Raw genomic sequence first — 19920 nt, 5'->3', positions numbered from 1 at the left:
CAACTTTTTTTTCTTCAGACGGTCACATGCCAATTTCAAAGCACTATACCAAAACATGGCAAATTTTAGAAAAAAAATTGTCAGTATGCACTCTATGATTTTTTTAATTTACATATATGGCAATTTTGTAAACCACTGGAAAAATCTACAGATGAAGAGGCATTCAATCAATTTCTTGAATGACTTAGGGTGTGTTCAGTTCAGGAACGAAGTGAAACAGAATGTCATGCTTCCATTTCACCAGAGCGGATCGGTTTTGTCTTTATGTTTGGTAGGAGTAATTGCGAGCAATGGAATGATTACATTTTGGTGTTTGGTTTGAGAGATGGAATGGAATAGAATTGTTCATCTCATTTGATTACACTAATTCATACAGAATTAGATTTTCATAGAAAACTAAACTGAGCGTATACTAAACACTTGATTAAACTAATTCAGAGAACGGTGCATTAGACACTGCAATGCAACAAATCAAAAGTTCAAGTAGCTACAACTCATCGTTCTGCCAACGTCAAAGGATTGGAAAAATCAATGGACGGCGAATGTGACGAGTGATCATGGTTGTCAAAGGATTGGAAAAATCAATGGACGGCGAATGTGATGAGTGATCATGGTTGTATCGTAATAACACTATGTTGGTCGTTGCCGCCACCAAAGATGGGCACCTCAGGTGCGCCCGGCCTTCATGATGGCTGAAGAAGACGACCAAGAGGGCTCCTCGGCCTTCCTGCTCGGCTAAAGAAAATGAGTGAGATTGGGGAGGGAGTTCATGATTGGTTGTTTGCGCACGCCGACATTTATTTCGTTGTTTCTCTTCTCTTTATCGAGTCACAAGACCACCGTACTATTAAGAGGGGTGTAGCGTTCGAAACTTTGATTTTCTAATACCAGACTCAAATCCTATGAAAGTTGCGAGAGAAATCTCTTTGTGTTCTGAGAAAATACTTGCCAGTAAGAGACTGTGATCTTCTTTGCTGTGAGATTGTCTTAGACCAAGGAGTTAGCATTACTTGTTCCGTAAGTAATGTTATCGTTGCTCTTAAAATCCGACCGTTGTAAACGTGTCGGTTGGCCATTGGCTGGACCGCGTGTCCAAAATGGTCATTTCCCACCAGGGAAGCCTGCGGCTATAAATAGCCATCCCACGTCATGTAGGATCGAAAGTATGTCTAGAGGGGGGTGATTAGACTACTTGACCAAATAAAAGTCTAGCCTTTTCCCAATTTTAAGTCTTGACATATTTTAGCAACTTAGCACAAGTCAAGCAAGCAACCTACACATGCAAGTCTAAGAGTATAGCAGTGGAATATAAAACACTTGCATATGAAGGTAAAGGGGGGAATTTGGAGGGAGCAAACGCAATGTAGGCACGGATATTTTTGGCGTGGTTCCGATAGGTGGTGCTATCGTACATCCACGTTGATGGAGACTTCAACACACGAAGGGTAACGGTTGTGCGAGTCCACGGAGGGCTCCACCCACGAAGGGTCCACGAAGAAGCAACCTTGTCTATCCCATCATGGCCATCGCCCACGAAGGACTTGCCTCACTAGGGTAGATCTTCACGAAGTAGGCGATCTCCTTGCTCTTACAAACTCCTTGGTTCAACTCCACAATCTTGTCGGAGGCTCCCAAGTGACACCTAACCAATCTAGGAGACACAACTCTCCAAAAGGTAATAGATGGTGTGGTGATGATGAACTCCTTACTCTTGTGCTTCAAATGATAGTCTCCCAAACACTCAACTCTCTCTCGAGGATTTGGATTTGGTGGAAAGATGATTTGAGTGGAAAGCAACTTGGGGAAGGCTAGAGATCAAGATTCTTATGGTTGGATTGGAATATCTTGGTCTCAACACATGAGTAGGTGGTTCTCTTCTCAGAAAATGTATGGTAGAAGTGTTGGAACGTTCTGATGGCTCTCTCCACGAATGAAGAGTGGGTGGAGGGGTATAAATAGCCTCCACACAAAATCCAACCATTACACATAATTTACCAAACTCGGTGGGACCGAATCATAAAACTCAGTCAGACCGATTTAGTTCAAAATGTGAACATTAGGCATTTCGGTGGGACCGATATGTCGACTCGGTGAGACCGATTTCATTAGGGTTAGAGCATAACATAATCTCGGTGAGACCGATCACATAAACTCAGTAGGACCGATTTCTATAATAGGCAAACAGAGAGTTGGTCAGGCAAACTCGGTGGGACCGAATCGCTCATTTCGGTGAGACCGAAACGTTACGAAAGGGAAACAGAGAGTTTGCATTGCGAACTCGATGAGACCGATCGCTCGTCTCGGTTGGACCGAAACGTTACGAAGGGAAACAGAGAGTTTGCAATCCCATCTCGGTAAGACCGAGATCCCTATTGGTGAGACAGAAGTGACTAGGGTTTCTGGCAGTGGCTATGTCACGAGAACTCGGTGGCGCCAGATAGATAATTTCGGTGGGGCCGAGTTTGACTTTTGGTTTGGGACATATGTGGATATGAGAAAGTGGTTGGGGGCTTTTGGAGCATATCATTAAGCATTTTGAGCAAGCAAGCCATTAAACAACACCTCATCCCCTTTTAATAGTATTGGCTTTTCCTATGGACTCAATGTGATCTTGGATCACTAAAATGAAAATGTAGAGTCTTGAGCTTGAGCCAATTTGTGTCCTTAGCATGTTGAGGGGTCCACATTTCTAATCCATGCCAATGCCAATCATTGAACTTTCTGAAATGATCATCTTGAAATAATATTAGTTCAATGAGCTATATGTTGTTAGAAATTACCAAAACCACTCAAGGATAGTTGCACTTTCACGTCGGCGTTGTCCGGCGGCTGCTCCGTTTGATTGTGAGAAGATTGTTGGCAACCCCCTCTCTAGAGTGATTTGAGTTTAAAACCCATCGAGAGAAAACCCTAGAGCTGAAAAGTTAGATAGTGGTTCAGTATCACTCGAATCTAAGTCCAGTACGCTCCGCCTATTACTCTTGAGAGCTGTAAACTCTCTAGACGGCTAGGTGTCAATTTCTTTAGAGACCAAGAGTAATTGTAGTTCTTGAAGTAGAAGTCTGTAAAGGTTTGGAGATCGTCTCAAGTATGTACCACGAGTGATCGACATTGGTTGACAAACCAATTGTCGAGGAGAATAGGGCGAAGAGAGTTTATCTTCCGTGTTAAGTCGAACCAAACATAGTCCTTGTGCAGAAGGACGAACTGGTCTACCAAATTCCTTGTCGCCATCGAGCATCGCCGGTTACCTCTGCTTCTCCTCTTTACATTCGAAATGTATCTATCATGTGATTTGCCTCGATGCATGCTTCTAGTTTCCATTTGTTGGTTTACATTTGAAGGAAATATGCCCTAGATGCAATAATAAAGTTGTTATTTATATTTCCTTATATCATGATAAATGTTTATTATTCATGCTAGAATTTTATTAACCAAAAACTTGATACATGTGTGAATACATAGACAAAACAAAGTGTCCATAGTATGCCTCTACTAGACTAGCTCGTTATTAAAAGATGGTTAAGTTTCCTGATCATAGACATGTGTTGTCATTTGATGAACGGGATCACATCATTAGGAGAATGATGTGATGGACAAGACCCATCTGTTAGCTTAGCATAATGATCATTTAGTTTATTGCTATTGCTTTCTTCATGACTTATACATGTTCCTATGACTATGAGATTATGCAACTCTCGAATACCGGAGGAACACTTAGTGTGCTATGAAACGTCACAACGTAACTGGGTGATTATAAAGATGCTCTACAGGTGTCTCCGATGGTGTTTGTTGAGTTGGCATAGATCGGGATTAGGATTTGTCACTCCGTGTATCGGAGAGATATCTCTGCGCCCTCTCGGTAATGATCATTGTAAGTGCATCTAGTGCCCCTTAGTGATTTTGGTGTATTGAAGACTTATAGGTTAAGGGACTAATGCATTTGTGAGTGTACATAGGTCTATAAGTCTATGAGGAGTTTGATATTTACAGGGAAAGTCGACCCCTAAAAATGAAGTTCTTCGACTAAAGACTTTGGATTTCTGAAGACTTTCTGAAGACTTTGAAAGTGAAGAAATTGGTGTAATCCTGAAGACTTGGTATTCATTCGAGGAACATGAAGGATTGAGGAAATACTAAGGAAAAATTTCCAAGTGATGCTCAACTCAAATCCTACACCTACCAATCCCTTTGGGTGAAGCCATTGGAAATCTCATATAGCACAGTCAATTTCTTCAGTGACAGAGACGAAGTTCTTCTGATCTCTGAGGAATTTGTTCTAACTGAGGAGCTAGGAATTCGCCAGTGCGGATTGCCTACACAGCGAGGAACATGATAGCCCTGAGGAATTTGATACTCAAAATTCCGACCGTTGCTGTGCTATGTGCCAGTAGTCCCAAAATATCTACCCACCTAACGGTCATATCATTGAAGGGCATTTATGTCTGTAGAGACCAGACCTCAAACGGTCCAATCTCTGTGCTCAGGTGTCATCCCTGGATCAGTAATGCTGACACCACACAGTACTTGAAGGATTTATAACAAAGTAGCAATCACACACTTACTACATCGAGTGTCTCAAAAGAGAACTTATTACAATAAATATGGCTTAAGGCCATCTAATAACGATAACAGCGGAAGGCTTGGAAGATAAGTGAGTCCATCAACTCCAACGGCATCACTGAGTATAGAACCACGACCTAAAAGCACCTTAGTCATCGTCTGAAAAGTCTGCAACATTAACGTTGCAGCCCGAAACGGGTCAGCACATGGAATATGCTGGCAATGTAACACATAGAGAGTAATGAAAGAATAAGGCTATACTACATGCATATTTGGCTGGTGAAAAGCTCTATGGTTACAGTTTTGCGTAAAGCCAATTTTTCCCTACTACAAAGGAATACATTTTATTTAACTATCATGGTAGTTGCTAAACATCGAGAATGGTTGACAACATTCTCAATCCCAATTAAGCATCATCATTAACCAAAACCCAACAAAATTAATTTTAGAGTAACATGATGAGATTCACATGATAATCCAGGTACTAGATACTCAAGATGTCCATAACCGGGGACACGGCTAATCATGATTAGTTTATACACTCTGCAGAGGTTTGCGCACTTTTCCCCACAAGACTCAATCTCCTCCGTTGGGATTCTCGCACTACATGGTGTTTGAGAAACGGATGACCGAGACATAGTCTTTCAGAAGCGCTAGCACCTTACGATCGGGTAGACCGTTACACCTACTTTCCCCTACATCTGCTAGTCTACCAGTTTAAGAGTTCGCACAACTTAGTCAACTATGCTAGAGCCCATAGTAGCTTGTGGCTGCACACGGAAGTTTCTAGCATGAATAATCTCATGATCCCTTTGAGCCTGGGTGGCGGTCCAAAAGAAAACAGGCAATCGCTGGAATACCCAGGTGCCTCAATCCACCCAGATGTGTATTTAAGTTGCCATCTTAGATAAACCATTAATTTAACAATCTCACATCTGTCATGGATACACTCACCCAATCCATGTCTACTAGCATAGCATGGCATAATAAGCAAACGTAGAAGTAACTCCCAAAGGTTTGATAATAGACAGGTAATAGGTACTACCTCAACTACTTCCCAAACCCACAATTTAATTAGATCCTAATCATGCAATGTGTGAGGATTGATCTAATGCAATAAAAACTGGGTAGTAGGAGGTATGATCAAAGTGTTACTTGCCTTGCTGATGCTCCGCAAAACCTAGCGATTCGAAGTAGCAAGCGACGCACTCCGGGTACTCTATCGCAAACAAACAAGCATACAATAAGTACTCAACTAATGCACAGGTAAAATTCGAATAAGAGATCTAACCAGAAAGTTCAACTTAAGAACTCCGGTTGGCAAAAAGAATCAAACCGAACGAAGCAACGAAAGACAAACGGCAAAAGAAACAAGCTTCGTTTACTAATATGAATCTAGGGAAAATTTTACTGAGGCAAAAACTTGTTTGAGTTGGTTAAACGGAAATAAGGTTTCGAGACGAAACACCAGGCGCTTGAATCGCCTGATTCCGACAAACGAGTGAAAAGTTAAACTAAAACGAATATCGGATCAGAAATCGCGATCAGAAAAACCGCGGTTTCAATCCGAGAAAAAGAAATACGACAAACAGGTTAACAAACGAACGTTCGTTAACAGGAACTAAATGATGCACGCGTTCGTTAAAACGAACGGACGAGCGAACGCTCGCTAAAAAAAATAAACCGGAGAAAAACAGATCTATTTAAAAAAACGAAAACTAGGGTTTTCAAAAAAAAATGAAACGTCTTTTTCTAAAAAAACCGGGCGGTGGCTATCTCGACTCAGGGCTCCGGCGAGGCTCCGGCGACGGCGGGTGGTGCGAGGCGGCGGGCGGCGGCTCCGACGCGGCGGCAGGGCAGCAGGCGGCGCGGGGCGGCGGCTCCGACGCGGCGGCGGGGCGGTAGGCGGCGCGGGGCGGCGGCTATGGCGCGGCGACGACGTCAGGCGGCGTGTGGCGGCGGCGCTGGTGGCGTGGGGCGGCGGCGGCGGTGTGGGCTGCAGGGGGGGCGGCGGTTATAAAGGGGGCAGGGAGAGGCGACTTGGGGAAGGGGTCGGCCTCGGGAGGCGGAGTCCTCCCCGGACTCGGGCGGCGGCGGCGCTGGTCGGGACTCCTGTCCCGACCCGGCGAGAGGAGGCGGCGGGCGGCTGGGTCGGCCTGCTCGGCTGGGCCCTTGGCCCAGTCGGGCGCGGGGTCGCGTTTTTTAAAACAATTTCGCTACGACTAAAAAAAATCTAGAAAAATAAATAAAAATCTAAAAATGCCAAAACAAATTTTCTCCGTCTAAATAAAATATTTAGAACAGGATGAACATTTTTTGGCTCTAAATGCAATTTTTGAAAACGTGCAATTTTTCCTAAATTCAAATAAAATAGCAAATAAAACCAAAATAAAATCTTATTTGAATTTTTTTTATTAAATCCTCAATATTTCTTTATTTTGGGAAAGTCATTTTATTCCCTCTCTCATAGTATTTGTAATTGAAATAATTGAAGATAAAATAAATAAAATCAAATGATCCTATTTTCAAAATTTTGAGAAAACTCAAATATGAAAATAATGAAATCCCCAACTCTCTCCGAGGGTTCTTAAGTTGCGTAGAATTTCTAGGATCAACCAAAATGTGAGGAAATATGATATGCAATGATGATCTAGTGTATAACATTCCAAATTGAAAATTTGGGATGTTACAAACCTACCCCCCTTAAGATGAATCTCGCCCTCGAGATTCGGGTTGGCTATAAAATAGGTGAGGGTGGTCCTTCAGCAAATCTTCCTCTCGTTCCCAGGTGGCTTCATCTTCCGTGTGGTGGCTCCACTGAACTTTGCAAAACTTGATAACTTTGCTGCGGGTGACTCGACTGGCATACTCTAGAATCTTAACTGGTTTCTCCTCATAGGTCAAATCACTGTCCAACTGAATCGCTTCCAGCGGCACTGTATCTCTCAGTGGTATATCAGCCATCTCTGCGTGGCACCTTTTCAACTGGGAAACATGGAACACGTCGTGAACTCCTGACAATCCTTCAGGCAATTCCAACTTATAGGCTACTTCTCCTATACGCTCCAAAACTTTGTATGGGCCTACAAAACGTGGCGCTAACTTTCCCTTAACTCCAAAGCGCTTAACTCCTCGAAGTGGAGATACTCGAAGATAAACTCGGTCTCCGACTTCGTAAACTGTCTCCTTATGTTTAGAATCTGCGTAGCTCTTCTGCCTGGATTGAGCTACCTTGAGCCTATCGCGAATCAATTTCACTTTCTGTTCAGACTCCTTAATCAGATCCGGTCCAAACAACTGACGGTCTCCAACTTCATCCCACGACAATGGGGTCCTGCACCTCCTTCCGTACAAGGCTTCAAAAGGGGTCATCTCAAACTGGATTGATAACTGTTGTTATAAGAGAACTCTGCATATGGCAAATTCTTGTCCCAACTAGATCCATAATCTAGCGCACAAGCTCTCAGCATATCCTCTAAAATCTGGTTGACTCTCTCGGTCTGTTCATCTGTCTGCGGATGGAAAGCTGTACTAAACTCCAGTCTGGTACCCAAAGTTTCATGCAACTGATTCTAGAACTTTGAGGTAAATTGGGTTGCTCTATCTGATACAATGCTCCTTGGAACTCCATGCAGACATACAATTCTGGTCATGTATATCTTTGCCAACTTTGCACTGGTATATAGTCTTCACTGGAATGAAATGAGCTACCTTTGTCAAACGATCGACTACAACCCATATTGAGTCATAGCCTAAACGCGTTCTGGGTAAACCTGTAATAAAATCCATGCCTAACTTATCCCACTTCCATTCGGGTATTGGCAATGGCTGTAGCAATCCTGCTGGCTTCTGATGCTCTGCCTTTACTCTTTGACATACATCACAACCTGTAATAAAATCCATGCCTAACTTATCCCACTTCCATTCGGGTATTGGCAATGGCTGTAGCAATCATGCTGGCTTCTGATGCTCTGCCTTTACTCTTTGACATACATCACAAACTGCTACATACTCTGCAATATTCTTCTTCATTCCGGTCCACCAGAAAATATCCTTCAAATCCAAATACATCTTGGTATTCGCTGGGTGAATCGAATATGGTGAATCATGGGCCTCTTGCAGAATTAACTTCCTGATCTCCGAATCATTAGGCACATAAACACGGTCTTCAAACCATAAGGTATCGTGCTCATCTTCACGAAATCCCTTAGCTTTTCCTTTGCTCATTTTCTCCTTTATAGAGGCAATCTCCTTGTCAGTCTTCTGGACGTCTCTGATCTTATCCATCAAAGTAGACTGAATCTCCAATGCTGCTACATAGCCTCTTGGTAGTATTTCCAAGCATAGCTTTCGGAGATTTTCGGCTAACTCGCTTGGTAAATCTCCCGTCATTAAGGTGTTTACATGACTTTCACGGCTCAGCGCATCGGCTACTACGTTAGCCTTTCCGGGGTGATAATGCAATCTCATATCATAATCCTTGATGAGCTCCAACCATCTCCTTTGTCTGAGATTCAACTCCTTCTGCGTAAAAATATGCTTCAAGCTCTTGTGATCCGTGTACACTTCACAATGGTTTCCAATGAGAAAGTGTCTCCAAGTTTTCAATGCATGCACTACGGCTGCTAACTCCAAATCATGCGTAGCATAATTTAACTCATGAGGCTTAAGCTGTCGTGAGGCGTATGAAACAACTCTTCCTTCCTGCATAAGCATTGCTCCAAGTCCTCGACGTGAAGTGTCGCAATACACCTCATAATCTTTGGTCTGATCTGGCAAAATCAACACTGGTGATCTAACCAAACGTTTCTTTAACTCCTGGAAACTAGCCTCACATTCCTCAGTCCATATGAACTTGGTATCCTTCTTCAACAACTCCGTTATAGGCTTCGCAATTTTCGAGAAATTCTCAATAAACCTCTGGTAGTATCCTGCAAGTCCAAGAAAACTCCGGATCTCTCAAACTGTTGTTGGCGCTTCCCAATTTGTCACAGTATCAACCTTAGTGGGATCTACTACTATACCTTCTCCAGATATAACGTGTTTGAGAAATCCAACTTCCTTCAACCAAAACTCACATTTGCTAAACTTGGCATATAATTGATGTTCTCTGAGCTTTCCAAGAACCAAACACAAATGTTCCTTATGCTCCTCTTCATTCTTCGAGTAAACCAGGATATCATCAATGAACACTACGACGAACTTATCCAAAAACTCCATAAACACTTTGTTCATCATGTTCATAAAATATGCAGGTGCGTTAGTCAGACCAAATGACATAACGGTATACTCGTATAGCCCATACCTGGTGGTAAAAGTCGTCTTAGGTATATCCTGTTCTCGAATCTTCAACTGGTGGTATCCTGATCGCTGGTCGATCTTGGAAAATACCTTAGCTCCTTGCAATCGATCAAACAGATCATTGATCATCGGTAGTGGGTACTTGTTCTTGATGGTTACTTAATTCAATCCTCGATAATCAACAACCATCCTTAACGATCCATCCTTCTTCTCCACTAGAAGTACTGCCGATCCCCAAGGCAAAGAACTTGGGCGGATATATCCCTTATCTAGTAACTCCTTAATCTGCTTCTTAATATCCACCAAATCCTTTGCGGGCATCCTATATGGTCTCTTTGATATTGGCCCTGTGCCTGGCAAAAGCTCAATCAAAAACTCAATATCTCTATCCGATGGCATGCCTGGCAATTCTTCTGGAAATACATCAGGGAAATCTTTCACCACTGGTACTTCCTCCTGCACAACTCCTGTTAAGCAATTTACTTAAGTCCTCTTCGGCACATGCCGGGATACATACTTGATCCTTCTCCCTTATGGGGTGGTAAGAAAGATCGACTTACTGGCGCAATCGATGTTTCCTCCATACATCGACAGCCAATCCATACCCAGAATTACATTCAATCCTTGTGATTCCAAAATGATTGATCAAATCCGAGGAAAACACATGCCTACCTATACTCAATGGCACTTGAAAACATCCTTGGCTAGCCATATACTTCGCTCCTGGTGAGCTTACTAACATAGGGTTCTAAGAACTTTGGTGGGCAGATTATACTTATCCACAAATTCCCTTGATATGTATGAATGCGATGCACCAGTATCAAAAAGAACGAGTGAAGTAAATGACTTAACCAAAAACTTACCAATTACTGCATCCGGCTGCTCTTCAACCTCCTCCACGTTAACGTGGTTCACCTGTCCCCTGTTAAAAGGGTTCGGCTTCTTCCCAGAGCTTCCATTGCCATTTCCATTCTGGGATTCAGGACATTCATTGGGATAATGTCCGGTCTTCTAGCACTTAAAACAAGTGACTTGGCTCAGGTCTCTCTTGGCTAGGGTTGATGGGTTGGTGCGGTTCTGGCCGTTGCTTCCTCCATTCCCATTATCGTTCTCGGTGCCATTGTGATTGTGCGAGCTACCTCCTCCATGGGTATGCTGAAAATGTCCTCCCGGTCTAGGGGTAAAACGTGGCTTTTGCTGAGCTCCTGAATTGTACTTCCCTTGTCCATACTTCCTCTTGCGATTCTTAATCTGCTGCTGCTTCCCTTCAATCATGAGAGCACGATCTACCAACTCCTGGTAGTTGTTGAAGGTTGCTACCATCAACTGCATGCTCAACTCATCATTCAGTCCTTCCAGAAACTTCTCCTGCTTAGCTGCATCCGTAGCAACGTCATGTGGGGCATAACGTGCTAGCTTACTAAAGTCCTCCACATACTGGCCAACTGTCCGTCCTCCTTGGCGCAAGTTGCGAAATTCTCGCTTATTCATGGCCATAGCTCCTGCTGAAACATGGACAGTACGAAAAGCCTACTGAAATTGATCCCACGTGACAGTGTCGACAGGGAAAGTGGCTGTGAAATTCTCCCACCATGATGCTGCGGGTCCTTCAAGCTGATGTGCGGCAAACTTCACCTTTTCTGCATCTGTGCATCCTGCGGTGGTCAACTCCCTTGCTGTCTTGCGGAGCTAATCATCTGCTACTATCGGCTCGGTGCTACTGGAAAACACCGGCAGATTCAGCCTAAAAAAATGGGCCAAGTGATCAACAGGTGGTGGTGGTGGGTTGTTGTTGTTGTTCCCTTGATTCTGATTCTAGACTAGCAACTGCATCAATGTGTTCTGCTGCTGGATCAACTGAGTGAGCTCCGGTGGGAAGGTAAATCCGGGGTCACGTCTCGGAGGCATCTGAGGGTTTAGAAAAGATGAGATTTAAGAATAGAGAGGGGTCTAGAGAGAAAACACTACCCATATGCACATGAGGCAAAAGCAAACAATTCACTTCATTCAATCAATCAAACAAGGGCATACAAGCAATCTAACTATCGCAAAAGTGCTCGGACTGCTATATTTACATGGTGAACTACTACTACTGATGGGGTGGTCTACTAGAAATATTCTTCGGTTGCAGACTCCATGACATCTACTCCAGCTTCATCAACATAGTCATCATCGCTATCATCTGGATCCGAGTCGGTGTCGTCGATGATGATGTAGTCTTCCAGGCAAATTTCCTTGGGTTTTTCGTCTTCTTCTACTGGTGTAGGGCCTCCCATAAATATTCCAATCTTCTTGATCAGATCGTCATTCTTCTCCACTAGTACTTCGATTTCCTCTTCATAATCTTCACGTGTAGCCTTGAGTTCTTCCTCCAGTTCCTTGATTCTTGTCCTCACCTTCTTTAGATCTATCATGTCGGCGCACATCTGGTTCTCCTGACATCAAATGTGCTGGTTTAACTCCTGGATAAAAGCTGCAACTGATCTATCCTTCCTGGTGCTGATCATCTCCCAGTGCTCATCTCGACGCCCACAAATCTGGTAGATAGTATCCTTGAGATCATTGCGGTAAACTTCTCCAATGCGTCCCATGGCGATGTGAGCTGCCATACTCTTTCCTGGATTCCAAGTTGGTGCATCAAAAGAAAATTCTATGGGCTCAGTGACTGGCATGAGCGTCCTTCCTGGAACTTGAACTTGAATCATCCAGCGCTCTTCTTCGGGTAGAGTGGCATTGTAGGTTCCGGTGAAGCTTGGTACTCCTATGTTTAAGTATCTAGTGACTTCCTTCAAGTGACGTCCAAAGGGTGTATCTTCATCCGGTTGCGTGAACTTGTTCTTTGCATCCGCCATCCTAAAAGAGTCAGAATGAGAAGAGTGAGTAGTGATCTAGGTCTTTTAGCTTAGTGGCCGTGTCCTACAGTCAGCGTGTGCTCTGATACCATCTTGTAGCGACCGGACCTCAAACGGTCCAATCTCTGTGCTCAGGTGTCATCCCTGGATTAGTAATGCTGACACCACACAGTACTTGAAGGATTTATAACAGAGTAGCAATCACACACTTACTACATCGAGTGTCTCAAAAGAGAACTTATTACAATAAATATGGCTTAAGGCCATCTAATAACGATAACAGCGGAAGGCTTGGAAGATAAGTGAGTCCATCAACTCCAACGGCATCACTGAGTATAGAACCACAACCTAAAAGCACCTTAGTCGTCATATGAAAAGTCTGCAACATTAACATTGCAGCCCAAAACGGGTCAACACATGGAATATGCTGGCAATGTAACACATAGAGAGTAATGAAAGAATAAGGCTATACTACATGCATATTTGGCTGGTGGAAAGCTCTATGGTTACAGTTTTGCATAAAGCCAATTTTTCCCTACTGTAAAGGAATAAATTTTATTTAACTATCATGGTAGTTGCTAAACATTGAGAATGGTTGACAACATTCTCAATCCCAATTAAGCATCATCATTAACCATAACCCAACAAAATTAATTTTAGAGTAACATGATGAGATTCACATGATAATCCAGGTACTAGATACTCAAGATGTCCATAACCGGGGACACGGCTAATCATGATTAGTTTATACACTCTGCAGAGGTTTGCGCACTTTTCCCCACAAGACTCGATCTCCTCCATTGGGATTCTTGCACTACATGGTGTTTGAGAAACGGATGACCGAGACATAGTATTTCAGAAGCGCTAGCACCTTACGATCGGGTAGACCGTTACACCTACTTTCCCCTACATCTGCTAGTCTACCACTTTAAGAGTTCGCACAACTTAGTCAGCTATGCTAGAGCCTATAGTAGCTTGTGGCTGCACACGGAAGTTTCTAGCATGAATAATCTCATGATCCCTTTGAGCCTGGGTGGCGGTCCAAAAGAAAACAGGCAATCGCTGGAATACCCATGTGCCTCAATCCACCCAGATGTGTATTTAAGTTGCCACCTTAGATAAACCATTAATTTAACAATCTCACATCTGTCATGGATACACTCACCCAATCCACGTCTACTAGCATAGCATGGCATAATAAGCAAACGTAGAAGTAACTCCCAAAGGTTTGATAATAGACAGGTAATAGGTACTACCTCAACTACTTCCCAAACCCACAATTTAATTAGATCCTAATCATTCAATGTGTGAGGATTGATCTAATGCAATAAAAACTGGGTAGTAGGAGGTATGATCAAAGTGTTACTTGCCTTGCTGATGATCCGCAAAACCTAGCGATTCGAAGTAGCAAGCGGCGCACTCCGGGTACTCTATCGCAAACAAACAAGCATACAATAAGTACTCAACTAATGCACAGGTAAAACTCGAATAAGAGATCTAACCAGAAAGTTCAACTTAAGAACTCCGATTGGCAAAAAGAATCAAACCGAACGAAGCAACGAAAGACAAACGACAAAAGAAACAAGCTTGGTTTACTAATCTGAATCTAGGGCAAATTTTACTGAGGCAAAAACTAGTTTGAGTTGGTTAAACGGAAAGAAGGTTTCGAGACGAAACTCCAGGCGCTTGAATCGCCTGATTCCGACAAACGAGCGAAAAGTTAAACTAAAACAAACATCGGATCAGAAATCACGATCAGAAAAACCGCGGTTTCAATCCGAGAAAAAGAAATACGACGAACAGGTTAACGAACGAACGTTCGTTAATAGGAACTAAACGATGCGCGCGTTCGTTAAAACGAACGGACGAGCGAACGCTCGCTAAAAAAATAAACCGGAGAAAAACCGATATATTTTAAAAAAATGAAAACTAGGGTTTTAAAAAAAACTGAAACGACTTTTTCTAAAAAAAATGGGCGGTGGCTACCTCGGCTTGGGGCTCCGGCGGCGGCGGGTGGTGCAGGCGGCGTTCGGCGGCGACGCTGGTGGCGTGGGGCGGCGGCGGTGTGGGCTGCAGGGGGGGCGGTTATAAAGGGGGCAGGGAGAGGCAACTTGGGGGAGGGGTCAGCCTCGGGAGGCGGAGTCCTCCCTGGACTCGGGCGGCGGCGGCGCTGGTCGGGACTCCTGTCCTGACCCGGCGAGAGGTGGCGGCGGGCGGCTGGGCCGGCCTGCTCGGCTGGGCCCTTGGCCCAGTCGGGCGCGGGGTCGCGTTTTTTTGAACAATTTCGGCGCGACTAAAAAAATTCTAGAAAAATAAATAAAAATCTAAAAATGCCAAAACAAATTTTCTCCGTCTAAATAAAATATTTAGAACAGGATGAACATTTTTTTGGCTCTAAATGCAATTTTTGAAAACGTGCAATTTTTCCTAAATTCAAAAAAAAGCAAATAAAACCAAAATAAAATCTTATTTGATTTTTTTATTAAATCCTCAATATTTCTATTTTGGGAAAGTCATTTTATTCCCTCTCTCATAGTATTTGTAATTGAAATAATTGAAGATAAAATAAATAAAATCAAATGATCCTATTTTCAAAATTTGAGAAAACTCAAATATGAAAATAATGAAATCCCCAACTCTCTCCGAGGGTCCTTGAGTTGTGTAGAATTTCTAGGATCAACCAAAATGTGAGGAAATATGATATGCAATGATGATCTAGTGTATAACATTCCAAATTGAAAATTTGGGATGTTACAATGTCTTATCATGTCGGGCTGCTCCCTAGGCTATAAATAGCCGCCCCCTTCAACCGCTAGCTGGTTGGCTTCTCCAAGAGAAACTGACACTTGTCATTTGAGAGCATCCCATCCTCCGAGGACTTTGAGTGAAAATCATCAAGTGAGGAAAACCCAAACCCAAACACCTAGAAACCCAAAGTGATTGAGCATCACTGAAGAGATTGATCCTGCGTGGATTCGACGCTTGTTATTTGTGAAGACTGTGCATCTTCCAGACGGTTAGGCGTCATGGTCTAAAGCATCCAAGAGGAAATTGTGGATCGCCGAGTGACTGAGTCTGTGAAGGTTCTGAAGTCACCTGAAGACTTACCACGAGTGATTGGGCGAGGTCTGTGTGACCTTAGCTCAAGGGGAATACGGTGAGGACTGAGTGTTCTGAGCTGCGTGTTCAGGACTTGGTGTCCGGGACTGTGTGTCCTCAGGTTTAAATACCTAGCCGCCCTAACCAGACGTACAACTGTCACAGCAGTTGGAACTGGTCTACCAAATCATTATCTTCACCAAGCTAACTGGTTCCATTTCCTCAACTCTTCCATTTCCTCATTTCTGTGTTGTGTGCTTGTTCATATCTGTTTGAAGACTTTGACTGAAGACTTTCTCTATTTCCTCAGCTCAATTTCTTTAGTCTATTTGTCTTCATCCTGTGTTATCTTGTGCTTACGCTTTCTATACTCTGTGCTTGTTTTCTTTTCATCATGAAGACTATGCTCATGCTCTGTTATGTTTATTTCTGAGTACTTATTCCGCTACAAGTAGTTCTTCACTTAGGAATTTCCTCACCCTGAAATTCGTCAGTGAACAATTCATAAAAATCGCCTATTCACCCCCCTCTAGTCGATATAACGCACTTTCAATTGGTATCAGAGCAAGGTACTCCCTTGTTCTGTGTGATTTTGGTTTAACCGCCTGGAGTTTTAGTTATGTCGACCACAGGAATGAAGACTGTGACTTGCCCCATCTTTGACGGTCATGATTATCCCAAGTGGAAGGCCATGATGAAGAAGCGTCTCATGGCGATGAACAGAGAACTCTGGACCGTCACCGATATTGGTCTCACTGACCTATGCAAGATGGCGGAGGCTGATGATATTCGCAAATACTGAAAGTGCGTTATATCACCTAGAGGGGGGGTGAATAGGCGATTTTTATGAATTCTTCAGTGAGGAAATTCCTTGGCGAAGAACTACTAGCAGCAGAATAAGTACTCAAATGTAAACATAATAGAACACAAGCATAGTCATCATGATGAAATGAAGACAGGCACAGAGTACAGAAAGCGTAAGCACGGGATAACACAAGATGAAGACAAACAGACTGAAGAAATTGAACTGAGGAATTTGAGAAAGTCTTCAGTCAAAGTCTTCAAACACAGATACGAACAAGCACTCAACACAGTTATGAGGAAATGAAAGAGTTGGGGAAATAGAACCACTGAGCTTGGTGAAGACAATGATTTGGTAGACCAGTTCCAACTGCTATCTCAGTTGTACATCTGGTTGGAGCGGCTAGGTATTTAAACCTGAGGACACACAGTGCCGGACACACTAAGGTCACACAGACCTCGCCCAATCATTCGTGGTAAGTCTTCAGGTGACTTCCGAACCTTCACAAACTTGGTCACTTGGCGATCCACAATTCCTCTTGGATGCTCTAGACCTTGACGCCTAACCGTCTGGAAGAAGCACAGTCTTCAAAGGTAACAAGTGTCGGATCCACGCGAGATCAATCTCTTCAGTGATGCTCAATCACTTGGGGTTTGTAGGTGTTTGGGTTTGGGCTTTCCTCACTTGATGATTTTCGCTCAAAGTCCTCGGAGGATGGGATGCTCTCAAATGACAAGTGTCAGTTTCTCTCGGAGCAGCCAACCAGCTAGTGGTTGTAGGGGGCGCCTATTTATAGCCTAGGGAGCAGCCCGACATGATAAGACATAAATGCCCTTCAATGATATGACCGTTAGGTGGGTAGATATTTTGGGACAACTGGCGCATAGCACAGCAACTGTCAGAAATTTGAGTATCAAATTCCTCAGGGCTATTAGGGATGGCAATGGGTCGGGTTTGGGGCGGGTGGAGCTGGTCCACATCCAACCCATGACCCATCTTCCTACCCTCTGCCCATCCACCAAATTATCCATGGGCACAACTTGTGCCCATGCCCAAACCCGCTGGATACCCACATACCCATGGAGCTCCATGGGCATAGAAAAGTCAGCATGAAGCCTTCCCAAAGGTCAAATTAACTCATCATCATTCGCTCACAAATGACAACATAAACTACATGCAAAAGTAGGCAACAAGTAATACAATGAGTCCTTAAGTGTGACATACCAGAGGCTGATTCTGTAGCATATAACTTATGGCACCAGTTGCATATTGCCTGCCATTTCCCATTGATTCGCTCTTTCTATTGTCACTGTCACATGGCCCCACATGTCATACAGGTATCCATTGGATATCCATGGAGCACAAAATATAACCATGCCCAACCCGACTGTTCGTGGGTATCCATATCCATGAACCCATGGGCAGAAATGCGCCCCATACCCTTGCCCAACTGGGTCGAGTATCCATGGGTAACCAGATCCGTGGATAAAATTGCCATCCCTAGCTATCATGTTCCTCACCGTGTAGGTAATCCGCGCTGGCGAATTCCTAACTCCTCAGTCAGAACAAATTCCTCAAAGAGCAGAAGAACTTTGTCTCTGTCACTGAAGAATATGACTGAACTGTATGAGATTTCCAATGGATTCACTCGAAGGGATTGGTAGGTGTAGGATTTTGAGTTGAGCATCACATGGAAATTTTTCCTTAGTATTTCCGACCCCCTTTAACAGTACGGTGTTTCCTATGACTCAAGAAAGAGAAAAAGAAACTACGAAAACAAAAGTCTTCACGCTTCATGTTCCTCGGATGTATACCAAGTCTTCAGGATTGCACCAATTTCTTCACTTTCAAAGTCTTCAGAAATCCAAAGTCTTCAGTCGAAGAACTTCATTTTTAGGGGGCGACTTTCTCTGTAAATATCAAACTCCTCATAGACTTATAGACCTGTGTACACTCAAAAACACATTAGTCCCTTAACCTATAAGTCTTCAATACACCAAAATCACTAAGGGGCACTAGATACACTTACAATATCCCCCTTTTTGGTGATTGATGACAATATAGGTTAAGTTTTCAATGGGGATAAACATATGAAGTGTAAATACTGATATTGAGGAATTTGATTACAAGATATAGAAGAACTCCCCTGAAGATGTGCATGATGAGGAATTTGCTTTTGAAGCATTGCACACTTGAAGAGTAGAATCATGGAGATCTCCCCCTATATCTTGTAATTCATACATGCATTTGACATATCATAATGACGAATTTGAAATGCATGATGAAATATGGTGACTGATGTAATTCAGCATGCGTGCAGTAACATATATGAGGAATAAGCATGCAGAAAAAGAACATCAGAAGTATCGGAGCACCATCGGGTTTAAGTTTAAAACTCAATCCAATAAAGTTTCAGAAGAACGAGAGTTGTAACTTAGCAAAAAAATGCCCATATAGACAGACCCGCTTGAAGACTAACTCAAAATTCTCCCCCTTTATCATCGAATGACCAAAAGGATCGAAAATGAGGACTAACGCCCCTGAAGAATATCAAGTTGATGAAGGAGCACCAGCGTTGTTGGGGTCGTTTGTCGTGGAAGGGCCTGCTGCAGTGTCGTCCATGTCTTCATGCTCGTCGGTGTCGCGCGATGAAGAATAGGAGCTGGTCACCAAAGTAGGAACCTTGACCTTCTTGTATTTCTTCGGTGGAGGTGCAGACCAGTCAAAATCTTCCTTGAGACCCATTTTCTTGAGATCTTCTTCACCATACAGATGGGATAGAATGGCCCAGGTGCGACCGAAGACTTCATGGAGGTAGTAATGGTTTTTCTTCACTGCATTGTGTGTAGCAGTCATGTTGTGAAGAAATGAACCAAACTGACGCTTAACCCATTTATGGTTTCGATCCACCTTCTGGTGAATACTAAGCAGAAGCTCACGGTCAGTCATCACACGTGGAGCAGTGGCTTGAGGAGTAGACTTGGGTGCATTGGCAGCAGAGTCATGTGTGGCAGAGTCGTCATTGGTGGAATAAGATGCAGCTTTGCGAAACTGACCATCCAATGGACGAATGCCTTCATCAATGACTATAGGGGCCTTGCCCTTTTCATCAGTTGAAGTAAAAGCCTGCTTGAGGACTTCAATCGGGGGCAGATAGCTAAGGTGATTCTGAAAATCAGCCTTGTAATTGAGTGAAGACCTTGTCCTGAGGAATCTCATAATCCAAGGTGCATAAGGTTTCAGCTCAAACAGAGAAAGTGCAGCATTTGCCAGAGTCCTCATGAAGAAATCGTGATAGTTGAT

Source organism: Triticum urartu, chromosome 3A, assembly GCF_056163025.1.
Source record: "Triticum urartu cultivar PI428250 chromosome 3A, HENAU_Tu73, whole genome shotgun sequence".
In the NCBI taxonomy this organism is placed as follows: domain Eukaryota; kingdom Viridiplantae; phylum Streptophyta; class Magnoliopsida; order Poales; family Poaceae; genus Triticum; species Triticum urartu.
The sequence above is the reverse complement of the archived record's forward strand: the minus strand, read 5'-3'. Positions refer to the sequence as shown.